General features: G+C 36.8%; 1 protein-coding gene across 4 annotated transcripts in view; it reads right to left on the reverse strand.

The window, feature by feature from the left end:
• TAOK3 (TAO kinase 3) overlaps positions 1-20,512 on the reverse strand; it is a 178,209-nt gene that overhangs the window by 153,441 nt on the left and 4,256 nt on the right. Inside the window, exon 1 of one of the 4 annotated variants that reach the window (XM_042962000.1) lies at positions 15,000-15,572. The exons of 2 other annotated variants lie outside the window; for them this stretch is intronic. The gene's annotated coding sequence lies outside the window, so the exon portion shown is untranslated. One more of the 4 variants, XM_007079633.3, reaches the window with a different exon arrangement.

Here is a 20,512-nt window from a genome sequence, read left to right on the forward strand (position 1 = left end):
GGTTGGAGCTGGAAGAAGAGCAAAGGCGTTAAATAGAATTCCTCCTGGGCACAATGAAGTGACTTTCTCCCCACTGCTCTTTTCCTACCATGTGACAATTTTAACAGCTCTTTGCTGACAGCAAAGAGACAATGAGGGAATATGGATTATGAGAAGAGAATGGAAAGGCATGGAATTTATTGTAGGTAATGCTTTTCTTCCATTTTGCAAAAAATAAAGACATTTCAGACAGCTCTGCATATAAAACTTCATAGATGGGTATGAAATGTTTTTTTTTTTAACGTTTATTTTTGAGAGAGACCAAGTATGAGTGAGAGACGGGCAGAGAGAGAGGGACACAGAATCTGAAGCAGGCTCCAAGCTGTCAGCACAGAGCCCGACGTGGGGCTCAAACTCACGAACCATGAGATCGTGACCTGAGCTGAAGTCAGACGTTTAGTAGACTGAGCCACCCAGGCGCCCCTACTAAATGTTATTCTTTGGAAGTTTTTCACTATGGAAAATGTCAAACATAAATGTTGATAGAATAGTATGATGAACTATCTCATGCCCAGCTTTAATTTGTCAACTCATGGCCCACCCATTTCCCCACTCTGCTCTCCATTATTTTGAAGCAAAATAAATGCCATTTCATCCATAAACATTTCAGACTGTACATATAAAAAAACTTTTGAAAACATAATAACTATGCCATCAGTGTACCTAAAGTTTAACAATAAAACTTTAATGTCATCAAATATAAGGTCAAAAATTTAAATTTCCCAGATTGCCTATTTCTTTTTTATTCTACTGTCCTTTATCCAAGTCAGGTACAAACAGTTATTTATCCAAATTTTAATAGCAATAATACATCTTAAAAATTAAACTTATAAGTTTTAACAAATTTAAATAATTACATCTAATATAAAAGGAGTAACCAGACTGTCACTCTACAGGACAATGTTGATCTGCACTGATATGAGTGCTACAAATGCATGGGCACATGGTCAAACTAAGCAAACTTAGGGGAGAAAAAAAAGTAAGGGGAAGGGTTGATTTCAGTTTTGCCTGTTTTCAAAACATTTCCTTCTTTGTTCGTAGTTTTAACTACAAAACTGCCTATAATAATGGTTATAAGATTTTTATCAAGGAAGTCCACTAAACCGTGCTAACAAAACTCTTTTGTAATCCCTCATTTGCTTGTTTTAACATTTTCACTGTTTTACTTTAGCTAAAGACTTCCTCCTTCATTTGAAATTAGCTTGAAATCACAGGATTTCAGAGTTGGGAGGGACCATGTGGCTTCCTCATCTCAGAGAGTCGGCGGCTTTGATATTATTATAATATTGGTGTTGCCAGTGAGAAGCTAGCTTGAGGAATCAAACTGCTGATAGTTACAGACTATATCTAATTTGTTAACAGACACTACTCTGTAAAAATGGTAAATAAAAGTTTCATTAGCACAACATAAAATAACTTTGAATTTTATTCTCTTAGAAAGCTTGGTAAAGTTAATATTTTCTCCAATGTGTTGAAAAGATCTTTTTATACAAGAAGGAAGTACATTTAGTTCAAATTTTGAAAGAATAAAGGTTAGAATAAAGGTTCTCATCCTGAGAAGCCTGCAGAAATGAACATAGTAAATGCCAGACTCTTCCCTCAGATAACATAAGAATTATAAACTTGTGTGCTATCAGTAAACAAAATATGTAATACATATATCAGATGGTACTCTGTTGTGAGACATTGTAAAACCCAATTAGAAATTATTAGGTCTTCAAAAATTTGGATATCAAGTTCTATTCATATTTCTCAGGTTTAAAAAGTAAACACACACACACACACACACACACACACACACACACACGCTGGTCCCTTCCACATGCATTGGTAAAATCTAGATAGTACTTCAGGGTGGAGTAAATTCATTCATCAAAAACAAAAATTTGTTATAGAAATTCAGGATTCTCAGTGTACTCCATATATGTGACATTTTACACTAAACCTAGGACTTAGAATACCCAGAAATAATTTTAAATACTTATTGTTTGATATGTACAAGGAACTGCATTAAGTGTGTTAGGAAACCACAGAATAAAATGTCAGAATGATACCAAATTAAACTAGCAATACATTTAATTTAAAGAAAGTACTTAACAACAGTAATTCAGAGATGGCAATTTTGGAGATTTAGTGTTGTCTTTTAAACTCAGAGAGTCTTGTAAAAATTCCCTAGAACTTATTTGTTCCAAGTTCTACAACATAAGAAACCCTGTATACACTTACAAATTTAGAATATTGACAATGGCCTGACTTCTGATCCTGTTTATTTTTATTTTTTCTTTAATGCATATTTATTCTTGAGAGAGAGAGAGACAGACAGACAGAGCATGAGTGAGGGATGGGGCAGAACGAGAGAGGGACACAGAATCCAAAGCAGGCTCCAGTCTCTGAGCTGTGAGCACAGAGCTCGACACGGGTCTCGAACTCACTCGAGCTGTGAGATCATGACCTGAAGTCAGACACCTAACCAACTGAGCCACCCAGGTGCCCCTATTTTTAATATTTATATTGACTTCACTTATTTCCCCCCGGAGTCCCTAATGTACTAATGGCCCTTTATCCTGTGTACATTCCAATTTTTTTCTTCTCATTTGCCAAAATACACAAACTCAAGCTCTTGATTCTTTCAAAACAAAGTAAAAGCAAGTGTCATAGTAAATATAATCCACTAGATTCAGGTAAGGCAATTATAGAGCTGATTTGTTCAGTTACTATACAAAGAGCAGGTGTAAATCTCTGTTAATATATAGAACAGACGGAACACCACATTCTAACACAACCATCCATCTTACCTGGGTCACAAGGGAGAAGCAGTGTTCACATCAACAATACCTATTCATACTTTGACAATGATGGAACTTCCGTCTGAGAAATGTGGTATCAGTACTATCACTTTACGGTATGTTCAATAATATGAAAGAGATGTGGCAATTAGAACTTTTTGATCTCACAGTCCTATTTTTTTTTTTATCACTTGCACGCATCTGTCTCTCTCTCAATACATATCAGAAGCTAGTGAAAATAACCAAAAAAAATTTTTTTCTTAACTGCAAAAGAAATCATGCTTTATTAATACTACTAACAGTATTATAGCCTTTTAAACGGTAACAGTAGTTTACTTTCCCACACTTAACAATACTATATCTAGTAAGGCTATTTCTCTTTCTATCATGCTTTCTGAAAGTCTGGAGGCCCCTGTTATAGTTTCACATTTTTTTTTTTTCAGTCCTTCATTGAATCACTTGGTTAACTTCTAAGTCCTCTTGTTAACTTCTCATTAATACCCAGGCACCCTTTCACCTTGTCAAGGACAATTAACAATTTTAATTTGTTTTTTCTAAAATGCTAGCCAGTTAAGGATCACTTGGCAAATTTTATAAGCTTGGTCTACTCAATCACCTAGCCATTACATAAAATGTTGAAAACCAAGCCTACTGAACCTACTAAAAACCTTCTACACTTGCATTCATATTTACTGTAGTGATATAAATTTGAAATACAACTTTCAGTATGGTGAGAATAAAAATATCTATTTTTTAGGGTCAGATCAGGATACAGTTTTTTTTAAAATTTTTTTAAAATGATTATTTATTTTTGAGACAGAGAGAGACAAAGCATGAATGGGGGAGGCTCAGAGAGAGAGGAAGACACAGAAGCAGAAGCAGGTTCCAGGCTCCGAGCTGTCAGCACAGAGCCCGCTGCGGGGCTCGAGCTCACAGACCACGAGATCATGACCTGAGCTGAGGTCGGACGCTCAACCAACTGAGCCACCCAGGCACCCCATGGATACAGTTTTGTTTTTTTTTTTAATACAAAATAGAATAAATTAAGGTGGCTGAAATATAGCCTTTATAATAATGGGAACAAAATATTAATTAAAAGACTGTAGTAATTGACTACTTTGGACAAATCCAAAGTCTCTCTCCTTTTAATGATGATCCTAGCTTAGAACCAAGAGGTTTGAATGAAAAAATTGAACAACAGCAAAAAAATCCTGAATAGGCAGAAATATAAGAGGAAGGAAGGCTGGTGATAGTCTAAGGGAAGGAGAGCTGGAGTTCCTCTGGAGCAGATGAGGGCCAAGGAAAAAGCCATGTGTTTAGGGAGATAAGTATGCATCCTTTCAAACCCTTGTTGGTTGACAGAATTGTCGACATTATTAGCTTGTGCTTCTAGTGGGTGGGGAAAGAGGACATATTCTTTAGCAATGGGAGCCTTTGTTGGGACATAGAGTAGAATATGCTATTCCCCCACCCGTTTTGAAAATGAAACAAAACATGATCTTGGAAACCATGTTGTGATGGTCCATCTGCTGTAGAATCTTCTGACTGGAAAAACTAGAGTTGTACTGGGGATAGAATAACTAAGGAGCCATTTAGAACAATTTGTAAGAATAAAAACTAACCCCCCCCCCAAAAAAAATCCACCTTGAATATCCATAAAGCAATGCTGGCTTGAAATGATGTGGAGGCAGTACATTTAGGCACAGAAATTTGAATGTGTTTATACATTATTATGACATACTGCTGTTAAAAAAAAACCAACTTATAAAAACAATAATGCCATATAACCTTCATAATCACTATTTTTATTTTTTAAATGTTTATTTATTTTGAGAGAGAGAGCATGAGCCAGGGAGGGGCAGAGAGAGAGAGAGAGAAAGAATATCCCAAGCAGGCTCTGTGCTGTCAGCACGGAGCTTGACTGATGGAGAGGTGGGGAGGTGTTCAACCTCATGAACCATGAAATCATGACCTGAGCCAAAATCAAGAGTTGGAATGCTTAACTGACTGAGCCACCCAGGCAACCCCCAATTGCCATTAAAAAAAAAAAAAATTGTAAAAAAGTCTGGGAAGTTATATGTCAAAATACATTTAGGTATAGAAGATAACTTTTATTCTCTTCTAACTACTCTACACTTTCTAGTTATTAAAATGAAAGGCACATATTGCCTATAGAGTTGTTAAAAATTACTGGCGAGCACTCTTGGGTCAAGGGTTTCCCACCATTTTGTGGAGAATAGGAGAAAACATTAAAGGGAACAAGGGAGACATCTGCTTCCATTTCTACTCATTTACCAACAAGTGTTCTTGCTGGGAACTCCAAACTTCAGGACTCACAAGGAAGTGATTTCATAACATCTTACAACAGGGAAATTTATAATTTCAAAGTGACATATAGTCATCATTGTTACTTTTAACCAAATATTGTGCAGATTACAATGTTTCCACAGTGCCTGTTACCCCACAATGGATTGCTAACAAATTTCTATTCTACAGAAAACACAATAATCATCAGTTTGGGGCATCTTTTAGAGAAAAAAAATATTTATATTAAAAACTTCAAACAGATTTGTGAAGTAATTTTTAAGCAAAATACTGTACTTGAGTTGCCAATATTATTAGCACTCAAAATACACACCTTGAATAATTAGCAGAAAAATGGACTCAGCAAGGCATAACTGATAGTCTATGTATTACATCACACTGCTATGCTTTGGAGAGGAAAAGGCATTTAAAAGCAATGACAAAGATGTGCAGCACACAGCTAAGAGAGTGAAATATTTATATAGGATGGAAAGACAGAATGTCATCTTTCTATATATGCCTGAGGTAATTCATGGTATTTTCTAATTCTAACTGTCTATATTGCTACTAATTAGCAATAATACTATGAATTCTATGTTGAGGCCATTCAATGTAAGCTTCCCCCATTTTTCTCCATTCTGTCTTAAAATTTCTCTATATACTCGGTTGACTTCATTCTTTAGTCTTCCTTTTACAGGTTAACCACCTCTCCCCCAACAACACCAAAAAATGGCCTTTTAATTCTGTATCCTACTACCTTCTCATTTCATTAATCCACTCTTCTTACTTTTCTTAAATCTTCCACTTCTCTTCACTGACTCCTTTTGGCCTACGATATGCTCAAAGTATCATTTACTGAGAGGACAGGAAATTTTCCCGAGGATCCATTAGCTCTCAACTCCTAATCTCCAAATCCAACAGAATCCTTCTCAGGTCGTTATCCTTCCCTATCACAACCTTTATGGAACGTCTTGTTTCTTGGCTTGTGTGGCACCTTCCTCCAGAAGTTCTTTTCCAACTCACCTCTCCTGGCTCATCTTCTTTCGCTTACCTCTTAACACAAGGGTCTGTAGTAGACCCCTTCTCTTCTCTCCGCACTTCCTCTTATTGATCGGATTTACTCTTATGCTTTCAGCTATCTCTCCTAAAATGCCAATGTCCTCAATAAATCTCACAAGCTGCTTTTCTTCTTTGCATTGGGGCTGTCCTAGTTCCAGAACCTCATTACCAGTCCAGGTTCTCATTCCTAATCTCTTTCTTTAAGTTGCTTTACCAACTTCTGATGGAGTCATCTTTCAGAGGCTCTGATTGCATCAGTCTCTTCTATTCAAGCACCTTAAATGGCTCCCCACTATCTACTGTTCAAAGTTCAAACCTTTTTGTACATGATTCAAGGGCCTTTGATTTTCCACTGTCCCTAGATATCCTATATTTATTCACAATGCCTGAGCCAGGCAAAAAAAAAATACACCGTGTCTCACCACACCTGCTGAAAAGCTACTTAGTGTTCAAGACTCAGCTCAAATTCTATCTCCAAGTTACCCCATCTCCCTAGTGCAGAAGCGATCTCTTCCTTCCTCTTGTATAGGTAATTAACTTCTTGTGGCATTGATGCCATGTTGCCTTACTTTTAAAGAACATGGACATTTCTTGATTCCATTAATTGAATACGACTAGCAGTAGAAATATTATTGACTTATTTGTACTCCACAGTATCTTGAATATAGCAGGCAGTGTTGGACTCAGATTACATTCACTTAGAATTAGAGACTTCTTGGGGCACCTGGGTGGCTCAGTCGGTTAAGCGTCCGACTTCGGCTCAGGTCATGATCTCGCGGTATGTGAGTTCGAGCCCCGCGTCGGGCTCTGTGCTGACTGCTCAGAGCCTGGAGCCTGTTTCAGATTCTGTGTCTCCCTCTCTCTCTGACCCTCCCCCGTTCACGCTCTGTCTCTCTCTGTCTCAAAAATAAACGTTAAAAAAAAAAATTAAAACAAAACAAAAAAAAGAATTAGAGACTTCTTATCCAGGATCTGAACTAAATCTTGCCTCTGCCTTACTTCTGCAGAACAGATGTGGGAAACAAATTAGCCAAATAAACACTACTGTGTGTGTGTGTGTGTGTGTGTGTGTGTGTGTGTGTGTGTGAGAGAGAGAGAGAGAGAGAGAGAGAGAGAGATGGTTGTGAATAAATGACTCAAAATAAGTAATTTCCAAGTACTTCCATTTGAATTATTTTACAAAAATAATTATGAGAAATTCTACTCCTAGGTATATATACAAGAGAACTGAAAACATATATTCACACAAAAACTTGCATAAGAATGTTCATAATAGCCCCAAAGTGGAAACAACTCAAATGTCCATCAACTGATGAATGGATAAACGGGTCTATCCATCTGATGGACTATTATTCACCCATAAAAAAGAATGAAGGATTGACACATGCTATAGCACAGATGACCCTTGAAAACATTATGCTGAATGGAGAAGTCAGATCCAACAATTCACATGTTATGATCCCATTTATATTAAGTGTTCAGAGTAGGCAAATCCATAAAGACAGAAAATTAGTGGTTGCCAAGGGATGGGGGTAATTGAGATAGGATGCTTTTTAGAGTGATGGAAATGTTCTGAAATTAGTGATGCTGGTTGCATAACATTGTGAATATACTAAAAACTTGAATTTTACACTTGAAAATGACAAATTTTATGTTATGTGAATTTTATCTTAACTGGAAAGAGGAAAAATGTGTGAGTTTCACACACTCACACACACACACCCCTCCAAATAATTGAATTTGGATCTGTGGTATAAAGAAAAAGAGGTCTCACTTTTAAGTCTGCAAATCTGGGTTTAAGTCAACTCTGCCACTTACCTACTAGCTGGGTGATCTTAAGTATATCACCTACCTTCTCTCATCCTCAATGGTCTCATCTATAAAGTGAGAACAATGCCTCACAAAGCTGTGAGACTCATGAAATAATGTGAAATCATTACATAAATTCTAAAGCCCCTTATAAATGAAAAATATTACTATTGTGCATGCTTAAAATTATTTTTAAAAATCCTAAACTGTATTGAATAGTCCATAATTTCAACTTTTTATCATTGGTATGTTATCTAAGCAGCTTTTCTTGTTATATGTGGATGGCATCTTGGACTTATAGCACTTATCCTGTGGACACTAATAGTACTTTACAGAGTTATTTAACCTTGATCTCTGCGACAAAAGGTAGTATACAAAACCAAGCATCAGCACAAAATCCAAAGCACTGACTAGACATTTCCAAGTATCCATACTTTCACAAATGTAAAATATTCTGTATTTTAAAAGTTGACATCTAGGTGTCCTTTATGCTCAATACAAAGGAAGGCACGTATAAAAAATAGTGGGAGGGTAAACTGGTGCAGCCACTATAGAAAACAATACGTAGGTTCCTCAAAAGATTAAAGATAGAGTACCATATGATCCAGCAATGCCACTCCTGGATACATATCCAAAGGAAATGAAATCACTACCTTGAAAAGACATCTGCACTCTCATGTTCATTGCAGCATTATTTACAATAGCCAAGACATGGAAATAATTCAAGGGTTCATCAATGAATGAATGGATAAAGAAAAGGTAGTATCTGTATACGGTGGATTATTATTCAACCTTAAAAAAGAAGGAAATCCTGCCATCTGTGACACCATGGATGAACCTTTAAGGCATTATGCTAAGTAAAATAAGCCAGAGAAAAAAATCACTGTATGATCTCACTTACATGTGGAATCTAAAAAAAAGTGAACTCATAGACACAGAGAATATATTGGTGGTGGCCAGAGGCAGGTGGTGGAGGGTGGGGAAAAATGAGAGAAGGTGGTGCAAAGGTAAACACTTATAAGATAAACATGTTCTGGGGATGTAATGTACAGTCTGGTGATTATAGTTAATAATATTGTATATTTGAAAGATGCTAAGAGTAAATCTTAAAAGTTCTCATCACAAAGGAAAAAAAGTTTATGTGAGGTGAATGGTGTCAATTACTTATTGTGTGATCATTTCACAATAGATACATAACTCATATCATTATGCTGTACACCTTGGACTAATAGAATGTTACAGGTCAATTATACCTCAATAAAACTGGAAAAATAACAATGGGAGTTTGCTTAAAATTTTTTTTTCATTTGTTTGTCCTATATGCTCTTTGGCATCAATACAAGGAAGGCATGTATTATTTCAAAAGAGAGGAGACTCATTGAGAATTAAAACAACAGACATCCAAATGAAGTAACAAGTATTGTTATGTTTAAGCTTTGAGTATATATTTTGTTTTCCCTAATAAAATTCCTTAACAGTTTTTGAGGTTAGGGATCATACATAAGTAACTTCAATATCCCTTCACAGAGCCTAACGTTATACACAGTAGGCATTTATACTTAGGTTATTTAACGAATTGGGTAAGAATACTTCTTGATTACATAAAACTTATTGATCACATTTAATCTACAGTGACAGGATGGAAAGTTAATACCAAAACTAAACCTCTCCAAGGGCAGCTGGCTATTTATTAATGAAGGAAATAAAATCATACACACACACACACACACACACACACACACACACACACACACTGTTTCTCATAAAGGAAACATGTCAATCTATATTCAGTTACAAAACTGTCTTCATTTGCCTCATATTTTTCTTTAAGTGAGGTGACAGACCTGACCCAAATTGGAAAAACATTCATGTCTCTTCAATATTAGGATTGTTGACTTTACTTTAGATAGGCAGGATGAAATAGATTTACTTTCTTTTCCTTCACATCAAGGTCAGGTGCCTCAGAATTCTTCGAGGAACCGTGTAATATTTAAGTGTAAGATGTGGTCCTTGTACTCAAAATGTTTACATCATTAGTGAAGGTAAAACTGAATGATTTAAGATACTATGCACATTTTCTTTCACTGGTTTGCTAACTTAAAAATCTGGGATTCTGCAGCAACATTGAGTTTACTTCAAACAGGAAGTGAAACTTTACACAGGGTCTTGAAGAAAAGGTAAAATTTGAATAGGCAGAGAGAAGGAGGGCTTTTTGAGTGAAGTACATACAGTCCAGGAGGCGCAGACTCTGAGGACGATGGTGTGTTGCAGAGACAGACTGACCTCAATAGAGCAGAAAGAGCGAAGAACATAGGAAATGAAGCTGGATAAGTAGTGTGGGACAGATTAGCAAGGGCGTTGAAAGTCAGGCAGAAGAGGTTAGATTTAATGTGGCGGAAAACATGGAACCAGTGAAGCTTTCTGAAAAGGGGAGGAGTAGCATTTAAAGAAGGTTAATCAGGAGGAGCTGGAAAAAAACAGATGGAAATGAAGGAAGGCAGCTATGGTAATCCAGGAATGAGGCCATAAGGGTCTGAGTAAGACAGGTGCACAGAGATACACAGATCTTCCAGTGGCAATGTGCTGGGCCTTGAGACTGTAAAATTAGGGGGTACCAGAAGTGAGGATGAGACACAGACTAATGTAACGGCTGCCTACTAGGTAAAGAAGCTGCACGACAGATTAAGACTTGGATATTTCCAACACTAAAAATATATTCACAGAGCTTAAATGTCTTTCAAATACCCTATAAGTAGTTTTTCATTGCTTTCTTTGGTGATTTTACCATAGGTGCCCCCAGATTTCACATCTGCTTTGTTAACACAGCCCCATGAAAGTCTGCTTATGTAACAATTGGTTGTTTTTCAATACATAAAGTTAACTGACCCATTACAAGATATGAACCCCCCGACACTAAGATAGTGAAAACAAAAACATTCTTCTTTATATTCAAGTGTATATATTCTTTATTGTCTGGTTCCACCCAAATAAAGCCAAACCAAAGCAACACCCCTAAAAAACCTAACTTTTTTTGAGCTGATCTAAAATCTTGAGACACAGTTTTAACTTTATGATAGTGATCCAGTCAGAAGAAAACAAATTCTGTTGAGAAAATAAATTAAGAAATCAACACTTTGCCATGTTGCTTTCCTAAACTGAGCTATATCAAATTGGGAGGAAATTCTCAGAAGTGAAAAACAACAACAGGGGCGCCTGGGTGGCTCAGCAGGTTAAGCCTCTGACTTCAGCTCAGGTCATGATCTCACAGTTTGTGAGTTCAAGCCCTACATTGGGCTCTATGCTGACAGCTCAGAGCCTGGAACCTGCTTTGGATTCTGTGTGTGTCTCTCTCTCTGCCCCTCCCCACCCCATGCTCTGTTTCTCTCTCAAAAGTAAACAAACATTAAAAAAGTTAAAAAAAACAAAACAAAACAAACAAAACCCTCCACCTGTTGGGATGAGCACTGGGTGTTGTATGGAAACCAATTTGACAATAAATTTCATATAAAAAAAACCCACGTTTTTTTAGCAACAGCCACATGTTACTAAAGCTAAATTTGGCACATTCACTGATTTTTTTATACTAATAATTACTGAAATCTACAGTCAACTCTTCCCCTGCTTCCCCTCTCCCCTTAGGATGGGCAGTATATAACGTGGTAAGAGGAGTAGTATAAACAGGTAAGATATGTAGATTTCATTCATGTGTTCCCATGGTACTCCCTAAATACTTCTATGGTAAGACTGACTCTATTATCTATACATTATTGTACGTATTGTTTTATTTATCTTCCCACGACCATTTTCTGGGAGAACTGTGAAAAAGAACTGAAATGTCCAAAAACGGCAAAAGTAACCATATCTACTATCATTCGCTGAGCTCTTCTTTTACAACGTGCAGTCAAACTTGTTCCTTTAATACACAATTTCACTTGATCCTCACAACAATCCCTAAAGTAGGTACTATGATTGTGTCCATTTTACAGTTGAAGAAACCAAGGCTTCAAGAGTTAAGGGATTTGTATAAGGTCACAAAGTTAGTGAGCTGCATGTGGCAGACATGCTCATCTGATATGCTCTTGTTAATTATTATACTGCAAACCCCAAACATATGTTACTGAAACCAAAAGTAACAGATATAAGGAAACTGGACATGTTACTCACTGTGTAAAAGAGGGAGGAACATTTAATAACTGTCAGTGATACAAGTGGACAGGTTCCTTGACTCACTTCTAAGCTTTCCTTATACTGAAAACAGTGCACTCTATTCCTGAAGGACAGTGGGACACTGCTAGGGAACGAAGTTAACTGGCCTCTCTTTTAGAAGGACACTTATATTACATTGCTATTTGATGGTATTCACAGCATCTCAATATCTTCTCAATTTGGTTACATTTTTAAAAAATGCTATCACTGAGCTCAGCCAGATCAAGACTAACTAGGCTGGTTGGTGACATCAAAATGCTTTTAAAAGTAATTTTTTATTAGACTATCCAGTGACCTGAGCAACTATTTAACTTCTGCCAGTGACCCTGAAATAGAAACTAGACTTTGAGAGATACTTCTCAGTACATAAAATACATTCATAAGAAGACCCCTCTAATAATAACTCCCCACTGTTAATTCCCTCTTTATGCATCTGGGCAAAGATGTCATATTTCCTCTACAAAGCTTCCTTTTATGTTGCAACAGTAGGAATCTCAATTTCAAACCGAACCAATACAATCGAAAACTACAAACTCATTCACAAGGCATGATTGTTTTTATTAGGATTTTATATAAATTGCCTAAGCATGATGGGACACCTTACATTTTAACCCTGCAACACTTTAACTAGAGAGTAAAGTAGTTATCGTTTAAAGTTCTGTGTGCCCCTCCCCTTTTTTCTGCTAACACACGGTCTTCCGCAAAATGGTCAGTGTGATCTTGGCAGACTGTGCAAGGAATACGACCAAGGTAAACTAAAGAACCGAACATTAAGCAGATGTCAAGTGATTCAAAGCTTAACATTTGTCACCTGTGTATGAAACCAGCAGTTTTAAATGGTTACAAATAAAACATGTACAAATTAATAGATGCAGTTAGTTAACTTCCACTCTTCCAACTAGTGGCGCTTTGGCAGGCAGCCATATAATCTGCAATAATCTGTCACTACCGTGAAGCCCCACCTACTTCCTCTGCCCCACCCCCATGCAAGCGAAGACTGGGATATTTGTGGAGCGCTGATATAACAATCTATAAAAGGTCTCCCTATCTATAAAAGCTGAAACATAAACTGTAAAGTGTTTAACGTTCATAAATTAAAAAAAAAAACACACGCTCTATACCATCACATTTCAAAGATTATTTGAAAGTTTTAATTTCCTTATTTATATAGCACAAGGCTAGAGGCCTCAAATGGGTCACATCCACGGCAACGCTTCTCGAATGAAAATGCATCCTTATGTACAATTGTTAGACTTTAATTTACACATCTAACACGCACAGTATTAAGAGTTTGGAAGTCAGGATTATATACATTTCATTTAAACCTTGTTCTAAGAGCCCAGTGAAATTGGTAAAGAAATTATTAAAGTAGCTTTCCTGGCTTATAAAATATTTTGCATTAACTTTTCAACATAAAAACCACGAGCTGTTAAAAAAAATTATTTACTTTCCTACTTCATCTAATTTCATTTTATGGGCTAGAGTAGTCCCATAAATTATTACCTCATGGATAAGATATTTTTATACTTTAATAAGTAAATAACCTTATGTACTAAAACAAAACAAAAAAATTATAAAACAAGGTAAATGTGATCGAATCTTCTGACTCTTCTGTCTGTAAATTTGGTATAACGTTCAAGAAATTGCTCTGCTTTCTATCCTATTTTCCCTTGCTGGGAAAGAAGAAAATTAGGACATGGCCTTGATCTTTTTTAAGATCTCTAGGATGAATAGGGTGCCATTTTGAGTAGCTTCATTTTGAAATACTGTTTTACAGGAATATCAATCACAAGCACAAACTACACCCATTTAACAAAAATAGCCTTCATTGTATTTAAAATTTTTGTTTAAAAGACTCTTCTGACAAGATTTTGATATTTTGTTTGCAGCTCAGCATTTACCTCACTTATCTAGAAGAAAAAAAGACAATTTCTGAAAAAAATTCCCACTATTTATTTGTAGAATATCAAACTACAAATTAAAATAAATAGAGCACAGGAATCCAGTGATATTTGAGGTTGATTACTCTCAGCTGGACGTTGAGCTAAGGCCATAAATATTCACATGAAATTCAAGAAATAGTTTATTAACAACGTTTAGACACAAACCATATTTATAATAAAACGCTAAATGTAAATGTAAAATGTAAATGTAAAACAAAACACAAAGCTTACTCACAGTAGATCTTCTCAAATGCACGTCCTGCATCTCCAATCGGACATATTAAATACTTTAAAAATTCTTTATTTAGCTCCAACAGTAAGTTAAGATTGCCCCAGAGATGGCTCTCTTTAAAAAGCTGCCACTTTTTCATTAGGAAAAATAAAACTGAGCTCAGCTTAAGTTGTAAGAACACCACCACGCTATCAGCACCTTCATTCCGAGAAAGGAAGTTATTATAGACACAGTTTTATACATGAGGCTTAAAGAAAGTACTTCCTGGTCAGATAGCTAACGTTAACGGCATTACATTAATGTATACAGCTTTATGTTTTGACATTTTGGGAAGAAGTTTCTAAAAACTTTTCCTGACCTTTTTTCCCCAGTCCCTACAAAAGAGGAAAACTCGCTCGAGCTAAACAAATCTTAGGTAAAAATCTATGAAATTCTATCAATACCTACCATTATGGTATCCTGTAAATATTAGAACTGCCCATTATTATTGATAATAATACTAGTGTAAGTTTTAATTACACTTATGTACTCTCCATTCCCCCTCTCCCCATGGGCTAGAGGAACATTTCAGGGGACACAAGATTAGAAGGTAAAGAAAGAACTCAAAGGAGGACAACTCACCAATTCCTTGATAATGAGGAAGAGGAAAATAACCATTCACATTTTATTCCTCAAATTTAAAGATCATTCTCTTTTAAACATAAATTTAAAAGCTTCAAGAAGCGTTGTACACTCCTAATAAGGAACTGCAGATAAAAACAGCATGACCTGGGTGCTGCACATTACTATGGGTATTGCAAGCTGAAAGTATTTCCTGTTAGGACGCTCATTGGTTCCCACAGGTGCAAGTGCCTATGGGTGTTGCCGATTTACTCTTCCTTTTGCAAGTGAACCACTAAGGGAGATTTCAGGTTGGCACAATCAATGCTAAGAGCTGTTAGGGCAGAACTACCTTGGGCTAATTCAAGAGCCTCCCAAACCTGGTTGATTGTAAATTGACGATCAGCTAATTCAACAGGGCTGGAGAAAATTTACATCAACAGACTTTCATTATTTTTCTAAGATGTGCTATCATTAAGAATATATGTAACTTCACTCAACGAATATGTAAATTGCTTTCTCTGTACAAAGCACTGTTCTAGGCACCAGGAATACAATAATGAACAAAACAGGGGTGCCCGGGTGGCTCAGTCAGTTAAGCGTCCAACTTCGGCTCAGGTCATGATCTCACGGTTCGTGGATTCAAGCCATGCGTCAGGGTCTGTGCTGACAGCTCAGCACCTGGAGCCCGCTTCAGATTCTATATCTCCCTCTCTTGCTGCCCTTCCCCTACTTGTGCTCTCTCTCTCAAAAATAAACAAACATGAAAATAATTATTAAAAAAAATAGTGAACAAAACAAAGTCCTTGTGGTCATTCACACACACTATCTAGTAGACTTTTGACAATTTCACATATGATGAGAAAATTCCCATAAAGTAATTAAAAAAATTGTACAGATATTTGGAAAGTCAACAGTAGTGCTCATTATTAAAAAATATTGTCACTAAGGCCGACACCTTGAACCTTAGAGGAACTTTTCCAGAACCTAGTACATAAAAGTAGGATTCTTTATATTTTCAAGGTTTCAAAAAAGCCAGGTTGGAGGCAATGGCATATGTTCCAGCAGGGAAAAGGAAAAACTTCTCACCATGAGTCACCAGTGACTAAGTACTTTTAATTCAGGCTTAAAACACATTTCAAATCTAATTACTTGTACATGCAGAAAACTGATAACCCCAAATCAATACCAGAAGCTCGATCTGACCAATTTTCAAGGTTAAAATTAGCACCTAAGACAAACAAACAAACAAACACAAATGAAGTGCTTTTAATGAGCTAATGCCCCTGTAATGAATTTTATTATAATTTTGGTCTTATTACCCTCTGACGCTTAAGAGGTATGCCAGCAAGCTTCCATTAGATTTTGTTACAATAAACAGTTTTCTTAGATTTTAGCCAGACTGAGACACAATCATACGGTGTGGTGGTAGGAATGGCTTTTGTTTGCGTTCAATAAAACACAAATATATTAAAATCATGTCTGCTCAAAGACAAATGTAAAACCCAGAGACAGTAAAACATACAGGTAAACTCTACTCTTCCAAGCTATGCCTTACACTTCCTCAGGATTTTACTTCCTATATTTAAAATAACAAAACCTTCTAAATTTTAGCCAACGAATTGGAGGAATTCCCAAAGACAAACTGATCTACTTAGTCATTGAACAAATATCTATTGAGCACCTACTACATGGCAGGCACTCTTCTACAGGCAGGGATACGGCAATGAATAAAATCAAAATCTCTGCTTTCATAGTCTACATTGTAGGGTAGAAAGATAAGATAAACAAAATACTTGGTATGCCAGAAGGTAGTAAGCACTGTGGAGAAGAATACAATATGGAAGGTAGACATAACAATAAGTATTTGCTCACAGTTGCAAATTATATCGCAAAGGAAGTTTGCTCTGGAAGAGCAGAGTATTAGATCTCTCCCAGACTCTACCTCCGACTCAAGTTGAACCACCTCCAACCGCCTTCTGTTGCAAATGAAAGGGAATCTTATTTTATTTGTTGCTAATACCCAGAAAAAGGAAAACAAACTTCCAAAGACAGGAAGTTAGAACTCATTCCTTATAGATGAAAACATCATCAGGAAACAAAAGTAACAAATCCTAAATACTCAGAGTCAAAGGTCACTTTAGGGAATATTATCAAGCTGCATATGAACATACAAGTTTCCAAATACTTGCTAGCACTGGCATTGACTTTACCAAGTGCCAGGGTCAGAAGTGAATTCTTCACTTAAGAATTATTTCTGGGGCGCCTGGGTGGCTCAGTCGGTTAAGTGTCCAACAATTGATTTTGGCTCATGTCATGATCTCAAAGTTTGTGAATTCGAGCCCTCTGTCAGGCTCTGTGCTGACAGTGTGGAGCCTGCTTGGGATCTCTGTCTCCCTTTCTCTCTACCCCTTCTTGCTCTCTTTCTCTCTCAAGACAAACATTTAAAAAAGGAATTATTTCTGTTATCTTCACCGGCAGCAATAATTATATTTAAATATTACTTTTGAACCTAAACTAAGTATTTAAATTTAATACAATTCAACAAATATTTATTGAGCAGATACTAGTTGCAAGATACTTGGTTAGATGTGTAAGACACTGTCCTTTTAAGATTAAAAAGATGAACACCTAGAAAAGATAAGTATGAACCCTATCATATAAAATCAGAGAGAATATTAATGTAATAAGAAAATACACAAAGTACTTAAGGAATTTACAGGAAAGAGTAGCAAGGAGGATGATCAGAAAAGGCCTCACGGAAGATGGCCTGAGAGGTAGGTCTGAAAAAGGAAAAGCAGAAGGCATTCTAGGGAAGAGAAAGGTCAGCAACAAAAGACCTGAAGATGTCAAGTCAGTAAGTGCTCAGTTAGTAAGTAGGCTGGTCTGGTGGGGGCATAGGATACACATGCTCTCGTGCGTGTGCGCGCGCGCACGCACACACACACACACACACACACACACACACACACACGGATTATGGAGCAATAGAAACTGAAAGACAGTTTGAGAAATCTGGCCAAGGAGAATTACTAAAGGTTTTGAACATGTGAATGACAAAATCAGAGCTGTGCTTTAGGGAGAGTGAGAGAGCCACAGTGTGTATAAGAAGGATGAAAAGGAGACTGGAAGACTGTCACAGCAGTCCTTCCCTAGCACCTTATTAAGGACCTCGTTAGTTCCTTCTTGGAACACTGAGAAGTATGAAGTGGAAAGTGTAGTGAGTTGAAAAATCAGATCTAGGTCATGGGGGTCAAGTCTGCACTGTCTGTCTGACCATGGGAAGTCATTTACCCTGTCTCAATTTCCCTACATGAGAATCTATTAATTATTCTTTTTGGAGTCAGGAGCCATCAGATTTAGCAACTGATTAGATGCTGGGAGTAGAGCAAAAACAAAAAAATTGTTTCGAGTGATTAAATGAACAGGCAGCTACCATTTATTAAACACTTTCATGTGCTTGTCAGTGTGCTTGGCGCTTTACATAAACTGCTTCATTTATTCCTCATAAGAAGACTGTGAAGTATGTATTCTTATTTGACAGATGAGAGAATTGAGAGCTTTAAGACTTAAGTAACTTACCCAGGGTAAACCAGCTGGCATAGTGACAAAGCCAAAGTAGATGCCTAGGTCTGCCTGAGTGTGAGACCCTTTCTCCTTCCAATGTATCATGCTGTTTCTTATACGAGAGATAGATAATGCTAACGTTCACTCACGTGTTCCAACTGAATCCCTGTCTCTTTCCGTGTGTAAGAAACAAAGTGTGAACATAAACATAATCTACTAATTTGCTCATCATTAATTCATTCACTCATTCAATTCACATTTATAGAGCATCCTTCATATTTTGTGCCTGGTACTAAACTTGGAATGGGGAAATGCAAGGATGAGTAAGACCTAGCAGTTCACTGCCTTGAAGTGCTCACTGGCTGGTAAACGACAAGCAGGTGTCAACAAGGAACTGGTATGCAATGACAGAAGAGAACTTTTACACGAGAGACAACAGAAACAAAGGTACAGGAAGCATAATATTGTAATTTTGTATCTGTGCTATTAATTCTTGACCTAGATCATTTAAAAACTACATGTGGTTTTATACAAGAGACTCTTAAATACAGAGAACAAACTGAAGGTGGATGGTGGGGGGGAGGGAAAGTGGGTGATGGGCATTGAGGAGGGCACTTGTTGGGATGAGCACTGGGTGTTGGATATAACCCAATTTGACAATAGGTTATGTTTAAAAAAATAAAATAAATGAAAACTATATGTGGTTTTTGCAAATATTTGAGTATTTACACACACACCCTTCAAAAAGTAAAGGTGAATGTTCACAACAGAATGGAAAATTGGCCATGAACTACGATTCTATTTTGTGTGTCTACTGCCAAACTACTTAGATTATTAGTTTATTTAAGAAAGCATTCTGCCTTGGTTAGTGCCATCTATTGTAACGGGTAAACAAAATCTATTTGAATTGTCCTGATCCTTGATTGTTGTGGACAAGCCAGTGTCATTAGAAGCTAAAACATATGAAAATAAATGCATAGTGCCCAGACTCTTACTTTGATCTGGAAATAAAGGTTTAGCCCATTGTCCATCAGAAATAGTGGATGGAAATAAAAGTGAAATCTTCCAGTGGGGACTTTGATAATTCACTATAATATTAAATGTAACAAAATGTACATTGTGTGGTTGAATTTGCTATCCATTATTTCACTGAGGCTACAGGTGAAGTGGAAAGGGTCCCAAAGACTAGACTCCAGCATGTCAATTCTCGGTATTAGTACCTAATGCTACATGGGCCACACCTCTTTGTTTAATGGGAACAGGTTTTCCTAGGAATAAAATGTCCATTCCAAGGCATATTCTCTTTCTCACTCGCTCTGGGGATGAAAAATGTGTCTGTGTGGAATAGCTGACAATGGACAGGAGGCTGATCTGTGTTAACAAATCAAGAAACGGGACCCTACATCATTCTCTTGTAAGATAGAAATAATTGAGATTCGATGTCTTTATCAAATCTCAGGTCAGATGGAAAAAAAAACACGTTAGGTTGATTTATAAAATGTTTAGGTAAGGGGCGCCTGGTGGCTCAGTCAGTTGAGCATCCAACTTCGGCTAACGTTGTGATCGCTCAGTTCATGAGTTCGAGCCTCATGTCGGGCTCTGTGTTGGCTGCTTGGAGCCTGGAGCCTGCTTCAGATTCTGTGTCTCCCTCTCTCTCTGCCCTCCCCCACTCACGCTCTGTCTCTGTCTCTCTCTCTCTCTCTCTAAAATAATTAACATTAAAAAAAATTTTAGGTATATTTAACATAAAGCTGGAATGATAATTTATCAATGTAATCCCTGTTGGTTATCCTAAAAATTCTAAATAGTTGTTGCTTTTAATTCGATGCCTATAGCTTAGAAAGGAGTTAGATCACATTTTGGGCCATAAACTCAATATATCTTTAACGATAGCTAGACTGATAGATACCACTTTTTTTTTTCTCAGTCTGAGTTTACTAAACGGTAACAAATTTTTAATATATTCT

The sequence above is a fragment of the Panthera tigris genome, chromosome D3 (genome assembly GCF_018350195.1).
Source record: "Panthera tigris isolate Pti1 chromosome D3, P.tigris_Pti1_mat1.1, whole genome shotgun sequence".
NCBI lineage: Eukaryota > Metazoa > Chordata > Mammalia > Carnivora > Felidae > Panthera > Panthera tigris.